The sequence below is a fragment of the Garra rufa genome, chromosome 16, assembly GCF_049309525.1.
Source record: "Garra rufa chromosome 16, GarRuf1.0, whole genome shotgun sequence".
Lineage (NCBI taxonomy): Eukaryota > Metazoa > Chordata > Actinopteri > Cypriniformes > Cyprinidae > Garra > Garra rufa.
Window position 1 is genome coordinate 3527866 of NC_133376.1, and position 12095 is coordinate 3539960.

General features: G+C 38.9%; 1 long non-coding RNA gene and 1 pseudogene across 1 annotated transcript; one reads left to right on the top strand and one right to left on the bottom strand.

Moving 5' to 3' along the window:
• Positions 1 to 315: 315 nt before the first annotated feature.
• LOC141288705 (uncharacterized) lies at positions 316 to 2726 on the top strand. The gene is made up of 2 exons (XR_012339724.1): positions 316 to 1151; positions 1211 to 2726. It is a non-coding gene; the product is annotated as an uncharacterized lncRNA (long non-coding RNA).
• Positions 2727 to 7474: 4748 nt separating this feature from the next.
• Positions 7475 to 12095, bottom strand: part of LOC141289003 (cyclic nucleotide-gated channel alpha-2-like) — a 61937-nt pseudogene continuing 57316 nt past the window's right edge.

Below are 12095 nucleotides of genomic sequence, written 5' to 3' on the forward strand. Positions count from 1 at the left end.
CAGACATCTCGCGTTGTGGCTCTGGGCTAACAGACATCTCGCGCTGTGACTCTGGGCTAGCAGACATCTCGCGCTGTGGCTCTGGGCTAACAGACATCTCGCGTTGTGGCTCTGGGCTAGCAGACATCTCGCGCTGTGGCTCTGGGCTAGCAGACATCTCGCGTTGTGGCTCTGGGCTAGCAGACATCTCGCGCTGTGGCTCTGGGCTAGCAGACATCTTGCGTTGTGGCTCTGGGCTAGCAGACATCTTGCGTTGTGGCTCTGGGCTAGCAGACATCTTGCGTTGTAGCTCTGGGCTAGCAGACATCTCGCGTTGTGGCTCTGGGCTAGCAGACATCTCGCGCTGTGGCTCTGGGCTAGCAGACATCTCGCGCTGTGGCTCTGGGCTAGCAGACATCTCGCGCTGTGGCTCTGGGCTAGCAGACATCTTGCGCTGTGGCTCTGGGCTAGCAGACATCTTGCGTTGTGGCTCTGGGCTAGCAGACATCTTGCGTTGTAGCTCTGGGCTAGCAGACATCTCGCGTTGTGGCTCTGGGCTAGCAGACATCTCGCGCTGTGGCTCTGGGCTAGCAGACATCTCGCGCTGTGGCTCTGGGCTAGCAGACATCTCGCGCTGTGGCTCTGGGCTAGCAGACATCTTGCGCTGTGGCTCTGGGCTAGCAGATATCTTACGCTGTGGCTCTGGGCTAGCAGACATCTTGCGCTGTGGCTCTGGGCTAGCAGACATGATGTGAGGCTTGTGATGTTTGGCTGTGATTTGCATCTTGTTCTCTGACTCCTCGGAAGCGCCCACAGTGAATGAGGAGCCAGTGACTGACAGAGCAAAGTTCAAAAGTTCATACAGCGACCCCAGAGGACCACGAAGTATTAATTTTGACTTTAATGGTTCGTTTAGTCTGTGGCAAAAGAAGTCTATAAGTGCACAGTCCGGGAAAGTGGAATACTGAACAATATCCAAGTAATCTTTAATGTGGCCCTCGAGGGATCGTTTACCTTGGGTCTTGAAGGTGAAACTGATGACTGGGTCCATGGTGAACTGCTGGTGGATAAAGCTGCTGGATCCAGGGCGGTCAAAGTATTCTGTTACAATGACGACGGAGATGAGGATCCAAATGCAAGCTTTATTAAACAGATCGTAGTCGACAGGCAGGGTCAAAAACACCAGCAAACAGGAACATCCAGGACAAGACAAAAGCGTAATCCAGGCGAGGGTCGAAATCCAAATGAGCAGTCCAAAGTAACAACGGGAAAACAAACAAAGAAACAAGGGAAAACTAAGACTAGACTGGGACTAGAAACAAAACAAGGAAATAACTAAGAAACTAAGATACATGGGAACTGGGAAGACAAGGAAAACGCTTGGTAGAGTTCGCTAGAGCAAAACAATACTTTTGTAGAGGTCTGTTTAGCATGGCCCTGCTTAAATGGCTGCCAGACAGGAAATAACCAGAGAAGCAGCAGAGGGAGCGGTAACAGTCAGTAAGAAGCAGGGGCTCCCTCTGCTGGCCTGATGTAACACTGTGGAGCGTATCTACGTTCTCAGGGTCTTAAGAGGACCCTGTTATTCTAATCCTAGCTCTGGGAATTTATGAATGCATTGTTACAGTAGTGATGCAGAAAGTAGTTTGACAATAAAATGAGATCAACTACTCTCAAACTGTTGTTCAACTGTTGTACACTCAAACATTTTTTTTTCACATTTATTGTGGATGTTCTGTGTTAGGATAACTAATGGATATTAAACAAATAAATATGTGTTATATGTTGATTAGATTTTGAGATGCTATTTACCTCTCAAAAATAACTGAGCTTGCAGTAGATTGAGAGAATGGTGTTTTATCATCCTGCAAAAGTCCTGCTTACATCACCAGATTTATGTTATGAAGTTTTAAAAAAAAAAAAATGGATTCACACTGAATATAAGCAAAATACATCACTTGACTTCTCAGAATTTTAATTTAATATTTTACTTTAATCTGCATTGGCAACAATGACTTACGTATATTTTTACGTAATTAAGAAATTAAGTATTTTTTCTAGAAATTAAAGAAAAAATCTATTAGTTTAGTAACTTTCTAAGAGAAAATATGTCAACACAGCAACAGAAACTGGGCTCATCAAGCTATTTGACAAAGTTCATTGAGTCCTTTTAATATTTTTTCTTCTTTCTCCACTTTGACTGTACCTGACAGCAGGGCCGTGCAGAGACCTTTAAAGGGGCAGGTGCTCAAAGTTTAAAAAGGGCACCTGGAACAAGGCATTTAAGAGCCCCTCGGGTCCATCACCTCATTGTAGGCATCCAGTTACTTACGTAATAAGTAACAATGTCATTAATAAGTCAAATAATGCATTATTCAAAGTTTTAATTGCATTTATGTTTAGTTCAGGACTCAAACAATAGAATTAGTAATATTTTTATCACTATAAAAGGGGCTCTCTAAATAGGGCTGTGCTCAAAACATCAGTACAGCAATACTGTACTGTATATTGTGACACATTCCTTGCTGATATACATATCATCACAGAGGCTTCTAGCAGCCAATGCTGTGAAGCAGTTCTGAGAAAGAAATGGAACATAAAAGACCATTTTGATGTTTAAAAGATTTAAAAATATTTTCTTTGGACCTTTTAATTTTGATTAAAAATTGTTGTGTATTAAATTGTCAAACCTAAAGATTTTCTTCTCCCTGTTTAACACAATAATAAAGAACAGCTGTTATATTAAACTCTGTGTGGTCACTATTGAAAATATCTGTGGCCCCTGATGTATATTGTATTGTAAGATTGTAGACGGTAGAATATTAAGGCATAAAATGGCATGATTTATAATTCAGATACAAGTTCAAACAAAAACAAAATATATTGTACAATGGAATGTCAGCCTTTACACCATTAAAAGGGATAAATCGAGTTTATAATTTATTATATTTTATTTAAAACATAAATAGTAGTGTCTTAATTGTTTAGATTTTTAGAAGGCACATTAACATCTTCCACATTTACAACTCTATGTGTTTGCTGCATAAAAACTAGGTCGATAATTGCAATAATTTGACCATAAAGAGCTGAAAAATGTGGAAATAAAAATTCATTCTCTGTCACAAGGGGGCGCTTTAGGAGCGCTGAAATACTACGGTTTCCATGGGAACGGCTGAACACCAAGCAGCAGCATTAACGCAGTTTTATCAGACGTGAAATGAAAATGCAAACGACACGTTTCTGAGGACAGTTGGTTCCCTTCAGATTCATTCATATAAAGACATCAGTGCCATGTTTTGACTTTGAAACGTGCAGCGTGCATATTTATTCAATGACATCATTGCCTTTTGAAGTTTAATCCAGCACTATCACGATTCTATCGTCTTTCCGTCCCCAAATGTAAGACCTCCTAAAATATAATTAAGTCTTTTCTTATACTATTTAACATATATAAAACTTTTTATGGCCTTAAATTTGACACAACCTAATTGAGGAGTTTTTAAGGACCTGCAGGAGCCCTCTCCTTTACGATAGATTTACGATTTTTTTTTTACATGACGACATTAACATTATCGGCAGCTATTTCAGAGCAGACTACACATGCACAAACTATAAAAAAGTATAAATACTCGTGCATAATCTCTTTCCTTCACGTCATTCTTATGATAATAAGTAACGTTAAATCTGGTGAAAACACCACTTACCAGCAGCCACGAACGTGTCTATCCTTGGCGTTATAATATAAACATGATCGGATCGTCCTGAACTTCCGGGTGGGGTCGTCACGTGACGAGGGTCATTCTATTACAGCTAAAACATTAATAATTAATTTCACTAAAAGTTCGATTGGGCAGGCTGTCGCGAATTCGATATTTTTATAAATATTTTATTTTTATATTATTACATAAAAAAAATCTTAACAAAAGGGCACTTTGATCACTAGGAGCCAAAAGGGCAGGTGCTCAAGCACCTAGTCAGTTAGTCCCTGGTTAGGATGACACTCTTCTCACGTCAAGTGTCAACTGTAAGATTTTCTCTGCAGTATAGCGCTGAATAGATAGAAAACTGATTGGGATATAAGATGAACAGTGTAGTGCAACAGTGTTGAATATTAACAGTGTTGTTGTTGAACTCATGATTCAACACATAACTATTCTTGATGAACTCATCACATCTGTCTGTAATTTGCAAGTAAACCTGAACAATTTTGACTATTATAATTGTTTAATTGTTTAATCTCTGCACTAGACCCCCAGGATCAGAGCTGGCTAACTCAGTCAAACATACTCTGTCTGTGTTACTGACTTCCTCAAGTGGAGAGACTCATGTTGCACACTCTTGAAAGTAAAGGTACTTTACTGGCATTGATGGGTCCATGAACCTTTAATATCCATGGAACCTTTTCAATGCACAGAAGGTTGTTGACACCCTCAAGCAAGAGGGTAAGACACAGAAAGATATTTCTGAACGAATAGGCTGTTCCCAGAGTGCTGTATCAAGGTACCTCAGTGGGAAGTCTGTGGGAAGGAAAAAGTGTGGCAGAAAACGCTGCACAACGAGAAGAGGTGACCGGACCCTGAGGAAGATTGTGGAGAAGGACCGATTCCAGACCTTGGGGGACCTGCAGAAGCAGTGGACTGAGTCTGGAGTAGAAACATCCAGAGCCACCGTGTACAGGCGCCAGGTCAAGCCACTTTTGAACCAGAAACAGCGGCAGAAGCGCCTGACCTGGGCTACAGAGAAGCAGCACTGGACTGTTGCTCAGTGGTCCAAAGTACTTTTTTCGGATGAAAGCAAATTTTGCATGTCATTCGGAAATCAAGGTGCCAGAGTCTGAAGGAAGACTGGGGAGAGGGAGATGCCAAAATGCCTGAAGTCCAGTGTCAAGTACCCACAGTCAGTGATGGTCTGGGGTGCCATGTCAGCTGCTGGTGTTGGTCCACTGTGTTTTATCAAGGGCAGGGTCAATGCAGCTAGCTATCAGGAGATTTTGGAGCACTTCATGCTTCCATCTGCTGAAAAGCTTTATGGAGATGAAGATTTCATTTTTCAGCACGACCTGGCACCTGCTCACAGTGCCAAAACCACTGGTAAATGGTTTACTGACCATGGTATTACTGTGCTCAATTGGCCTGCCAACTCTCCTGACCTGAACCCCATAGAGAATCTGTGGGATATTGTGAAGAGAAAGTTGAGAGACGCAAGACCCAACACTCTGGATGAGCTTAAGGCCGCTATCGAAGCATCCTGGGCCTCCATAACACCTCAGCAGTGCCACAGGCTGATTGCCTCCATGCCACGCCGCATTGAAGCAGTCATTTCTGCAAAAGGATTCCCGACCAAGTATTGAGTGCATAACTGAACATAATTATTTGAAGGTTGACTTTTTTTGTATTAAAAACACTTTTCTTTTATTGGTCGGATGAAATATGCAAATTTTTTGAGATAGGAATTTTGGGTTTTCATGAGCTGTATGCCAAAATCATCAATATTAAAACAAAAAAAGGTTTGAACTACTTGAGTTGTGTGTAATGAATCTAAAATATATGAAAGTCTAATGTTTATCAGTACATTACAGAAAATAATGAACTTTATCACAATATGCTAATTTTTTGAGAAGGACCTGTATTACTGTTGCTGAAGGCCAAATCCCGGGCTGTTTTGGACCCAGTTCATCTGCGAAAGTGTTTGGTTTCTCTCTTTTGAAATGGATTTGTATTAAAACGTCTGCTAAATGAATAAATAATAAAGTAATATAAATCGATGTGCGACGCGTCCTCGGGGAAAACATCGCCCCGGCTCGGATCGGAAGCTTTCATTTTGTGGTAGGAAGGCGATTTTCCTTATGAACAGTTTATCTAACGTTAGCGTAAGCAATCATTTCATGATGAAATTGAGATTAACACATTATGCTGAGCAGGGACATATCTTACATGCAACATTTTTAAGAAAGGACCTTACCTTGGACAAATTGGAGATGGCTCTTGATGTGACTTGAAGGCTGAAATTCAAAAACGGACGCTTACTAGTGATGGGTCGTTCTTGAACGATTCGTTCATTTTGAACAAATCTTTATGTGACTCGAGAAGAACGAGTCGTCTCGGGGAGTGATTCGTTCAGTCACACATGCGCAATTGCGCAACTATGAACGAAGGACTCAAACCCGAAGACTCGAGAGATGAACTAATCAATTCTGTTTCCGGCTCCAGCAGCATAGGTTAAGCGTATGGGGCTGTCACGTGATGAATGAACGACTCGGACCCGAAGACTCGAGAGATGAACTAATCAATTCTGTTTCCGGCTCCAGCAGCATAGGTTAAGAGTATGGGGTTGTCACGTGATGAATGAACGACTCGGACCCGAAGACTCGAGAGATGAACTAATCAATTCTCTTTCCGGCTCAGACTGCGGTAGTTCAGCTTATATGGGGTTGTCACGTAATGAACGAACGACTCGAACCCGGACAGATAGAAGTGAGGGAGCTAATCATGAAGACCCAGGTAAACAATGCATCAATGTTTTGTTTCTAATAGCTTATAGTTTTGTCTTGTTTGTAGTGTGATCAACGTTATATAAACATGTATGAGCATTACATGTGTTATGGAAGTAAAACAAAGCTTTTTAATTATATTTTGGGAAAATGCACGAAATGACTCGAAAAAAGATTTGTTCATTTTGCTGAACGAGACTCAAAGGCTGTGTCCAAATTCAGGGTCTGCATCCTCCTTAGGATCCTTCCTACCTGGTTGAAGGAGGAGGGGTCCTACGAAGACTGCAAAACCTGGAAGTAGGTGTCTGTGAATTTGGACAGCCTACACTTCTTTCAGTTCCCTCCCTTCCCCGTTGCTCATATCCTGTCGCCTAGCAACCGTGACAGCGCTAAGCAAGAAGTAAGGTTATCTGTACTGCACAGAACAAAATAACTGCTTTTTCGTCCCTAAAAGCGTTAAAAACAGCTTCAATCACTAACAAGTAATTATCTGTGTGTAAGGGGATATTCACACAGGCAGTAAGAAAGAAGCTAGTTTACGAAAGTGATGTTTTTTAACATATAAACATACAAATGTAAAAAAAATAAGCTTAACGCTAAAACCAAATGCCTATCTAGACAACCGCTGTAAATAAATCTTTTTTGAAACGCCATTTTTTTTAAACTTGCATCATTACTACCGCTCGTTTCGTCCGCCATTATTTGAAGCGCTCTGCCGAAACGAATTATGGGATAGGTAGGACGGGAAAGGATCCACCAGACCCATCCTTCCAATTCGGGGAAAAGGAGGACGTATTTGTGGGCCGCATTTGAAGGATCCTACGAATTTGGACAGCCTTCGTCGCGGCGCTGTGACGTAACATCCTTCAAATGAGTCCTCCGAAGGATGTAGACCCTGAATTTGGACACAGCCAAAGACCTGAGTCGGTAAAATGATCCGAACTTCCCATCACTAACGCTTACACGGGATGACGTCATGCGATTCCTCTGATTGGTTGAAAAATGTTACCTTAAGCCCCTCCCTTGTTGACCCAGGAACGCGTCTAATGGTGCGTTCACATGAGTGATTTACATGTTAAGTCAATGCAAAAACGCGAATAGATATCCTGCGGCGCGAAACGCGCGAATAGCGCGAATGAAGTGTTAACCAATCAGGAGCTTGCTCTGACGGAGGCAGAAATCCGAAACAACAATGGAGGACAAAATAGTCACCATCAACATTGCCATCCGAGAGGAATCCGCTGCCAGAGTGCCGTGTCCTACACTCCAGTGCAGTGAGTCTCTGCTTCAGGCGCTGTTGAGTAGCTGTGTACCCAGTTACCGAGCAAACCGAGTCTGTAATATTTCAAGAAAACCTTCCAATCTCTGTACACACTAAAAAATGTTGGGTTAAAAATAACCCAACGTGTAACCCAACTATGGGTTGGTATAGCACCTTCCCATCTGTGGGTTATTTTAACCCAATGAATTGGGTTGAAATCCAGTTGGGTTAAAAGTGACCCAACAGTTGGGTTAATTATTTATATTCATTTACATCAGTATTTTCTTATAAAATTACTTAATAAAACTACACTATAACACTACTTTGTTTTCAGATACACATTTTGTTTATTTAAATATGCAAAACAATACATTTTTAAGAAATACGTTTTGAAATGTAAGTGTTTTAATAAGTACAGCAAATTCATAAAGTGTACAAGAATGTGTAAAAATATAATATTCAAAACACACAAATGTGCACATACAACTGACATTTTCTATTTGTAAACTGAATTCAAAACCAACAAATGTGACTCTACATAATACAATTTGACTCTGAATAAAAATCGATTATTTTGACCCATACAATGTATTTTTGCCATGCTATACTTACGATGTGTATCAATTCATATTCAATTATATCAAAACATACACAAATGTGGACAAACAGTACACAAATAAGACAAAAATAGACCTTTATCAATAAAACAAAACATCATAAACACAAGTAATAATAAAATAATAATAAAAATGCTTAAATCTGCTGGCTGCTGGACTAATACGTTTTTACTGATCACTAAATACAACATTTTTAATGAAGAGGTTTTAAAACTGTGTCGAAAGACTGTGTTCTAATGGGTGCAGATGTCTTCGGGTAGTTGATGTCAGAAATGTAGAAATGTTTGAAACACAGGTCCACTGCTTGTAGTCAGGTCTTCTGTTCCATTGCCTCCCCACTGAAAATGCTACAAACTTGTGAGGAGTTCTTGGAATTAGTGCAGCAATGCTGGTGTCATCCAGTAGTGTACTTCCTTCATTCACTCCTTCCTCTGTGATAAGAAGAAGCAGAAGATGAAACATTTTACAGGAAAATTGCATTTTAAATTGTATTCAAATAGAAAGCAGTTATTTTAAATAGTAAAAATATTTCACAATGTTACTGCTTTTGCTGTATTTTGGATCAAATAATTTCAGGCTTAGTGAGCAGAAAATAATTCTACATAAAATCTTACTGTCCAAAAACTTTTGACCGGTAGTGTATATGGAACATTAATTTAAATAGTTTACTTACATTGAAATGTTTCCGTTAATTGGCAGAGATTCCACTGTTGTAGTTTTTCCTTCTCTGAAGAATCCAATGTTTAAACATAAGAATAAACACATTTAGTACAACATTTAAAAAAAAAAAAAAACACATGCAAATCTGTTATAGCTTTATAAGAGAAACTGATGTAATTAAAGGCTGTTCTGAAATACGCACAATAATATTCAATATGAATAAATCATAAAAAAAGTTTTAATGTTATTATACAGTTGGTGCTGGTCACTTTCCATACATTGACGCTGGCCCTGTTTTGACCAGCAGGTGTCACTGTTGTGTCACGAACATTTGGAAGCTGTGAATCAATTTCCGAAATGATTCGTTTAATTGATTCAAATCTTTTAAAAAGCTTCGTTTCTCCTGCCATCATCACGTCGTTCTTATGGGAGAATTATTTTTGGATAGACGCGAGTTTTGAGAATTTGAGCACATCTCTCTGAGTTGCCTGAGTTAACGTTGTTACACACTGGACCAACAAGACAAATGGTCCGTGTGGCACGGTATATAAATGAACACCACTGTCTCATTTAACATTAGCCGTTTTATATGTGATTATCAGTAGTGCGACCAAACAAACTTTAACGTTATACAAACGGGGGGAACCCTCTTTTAATTGTAAATAATACCGCCAAAAATGTAAACCTTAAAGGTTGTATCAGCGATTTCTAGCCTGAAACATAAAGTGTCAAATTCAGCTGAGCTTTCTTCACGATCCGCTCGCTGCCTGCCCCATAAATTAAAGGTCACGAACGCAAATCACAATTTAACACGTTTACAAAGTAACATTTATAAGTACCGTTTCAATTAGAATTTACATTTCATTCACTAGAATAAAAAAAAATCAAGTCACATGTGACATGTTCCCAAAGTATTTATACTAGAAAAACAACGTGGAAATAAGGTCAAGTTTTTTATTAATTAAATGAGCTTGTCTCTGAAGAAAATGTATCACGTTTTTTACTGATTAAATATAGTTTAACGATAGCGTTTTCTAATGAAACCACAGTACACACACATTTACTGTTGTCCGGGACTCCATGAAATGTACTTTATCATCATAAACCATAAATTGTAATATACTTTTACTATAATATTCGTTTTCATAACAGTAAACACAGGTCACAAGTTAACACTGGCACATTTCTTTGATTCAGCCAGCTGCATATCACGCCGAGAATAAAATTGTGACTTGAATCCAAAAATCCGCGGTTGGATGAAAGCAGCTCGGTAGCGCAGTGAGTTTATAGAGATCGCTCAGACATGTGATCAAATGGGCGGCAACCTCTTCAGAACGCAAAGAATTATGGGTATGTTTGGCCCGGCTGGCATAGCAGGCTAGTAATCTGGCATGAAAATAATGAAAAATTAACGTGAAAACAGAATATAATCCTATAAAATGCAGCGAGCTAAAGAAAACATTGTCGGACCATACCGCCTAAAACTAAATCCTTATGCAAAAACGAGATATGACGAGAAAATAAAGGGAATCAAAGGACTGGATCCTTACGAGCAGAGCGACTGGTCAAGGGACGTCAAACTGTTGCCCAACTTCCAGCACCCATATATATATACAACTATATGATATTAAGTGTTAGTGCATACACACACGAAGTTGCGATAATCAGAACTGTCCTTATTAGTGGTTCCATTTAGGTTGCGTGGGACTCAGCAGCGCACCAGCCAGAGAAGAGTCATGGCAGTGCGATGCTTGCACATGTCTGTAACTTATCACCCACAACCTACCCTCATACATTTCCAGTTCTTTTCTATGGATTCTTTATAATGTAAATGTTTTGATCTAAATGTATTAACATGTTAAATATGTAAAGAAACTGAAATTAAGTTGGTTGTTACTACTATTCAAGTTATGTAATTGAGTTTGTAATTGAGACAGAATTTCATTCAGTCTTTGTGTATTTTATTTACAGAGATGGCTAAAAATCATTAACGTTACATGTGAGAAGAGACATTACAAAATCTTTTGGAAAACAATTTTTTTTTTTACATATTAGATGTGAGCATGGTGTATAATTCTAACACGATGGCTTCACAACAATACTTGGACACATATTGGTCAAAGCACAGCACACAACCACAATTTTATCCAGCAAAGTCTTTAATGTTTTTAAAAGAAGTATCTTCTGCTCACCAAGGCTGCATTTATTTGATAAAAACAATTTAAAAAACAGTAATATTGTGAAATATTATTCCAATTTAAAACGGCTGTTTTCTATGTGAATATATAGTAAAGTTTAATTTATTTCTTGATCAAAGCTGAATTTTCAGCATCATTACTCCAGTCTTCAGTGTCACATGATCTTTCAGAAATCAGTTTAATATGACGATTTGATGCTCAAGAAACATTTATGATTATAAATGTTGAAAACTGTTGTGTACAAAATTTTCTTAAAATTCTTTGATGAATAGAAAGTTCAAAAGAACAGCATTCATTTAAAATAGAATATTTTCTAACATTATAAATGTCTTTACTGTAACTTTTAATCAGTTTAACTTGATGAATAAAAGTATTGATTTATTTTATTTCTTTCCCCAAAAAATAAAATAAAATTCTTACTGACCCCAAACTTTTGACCAGTAGTGTTTAATGTTACAAAGCTTTAGATTTAAAATAAAGGACGTTCTTTTGAACTTTCTATTCATCAAAGATGTTCATTTCAACACTGATAATCATAAATGTTTCTTGATCATCAGATCGTCATATTAGAGTGATTTCTTAAGGATCAAACACTGAAGACTGGAGTAATGATGCTGAAAATTCAGCTTTGATCACAGAAACAAATTGGGTCTCCTTACTGCGGTTATCCATGCCATTCGTCGCATTTTTGTCACCTCTAAAACATGGCTTGTACAATTATTATTCCACGCTGGAAAACGATAAAAGGATATTCCGTTCTTAAGCTTTAATCCACTTCTATCGTGAGAACGACTATTGCAGTATATAACACAGCAGGTAGACGGCATCTTGAACTCTTCCCTCCATGCAATCAAGTCTGGCGCCTAATGTTTGTGCCGCGGATTCCCAAA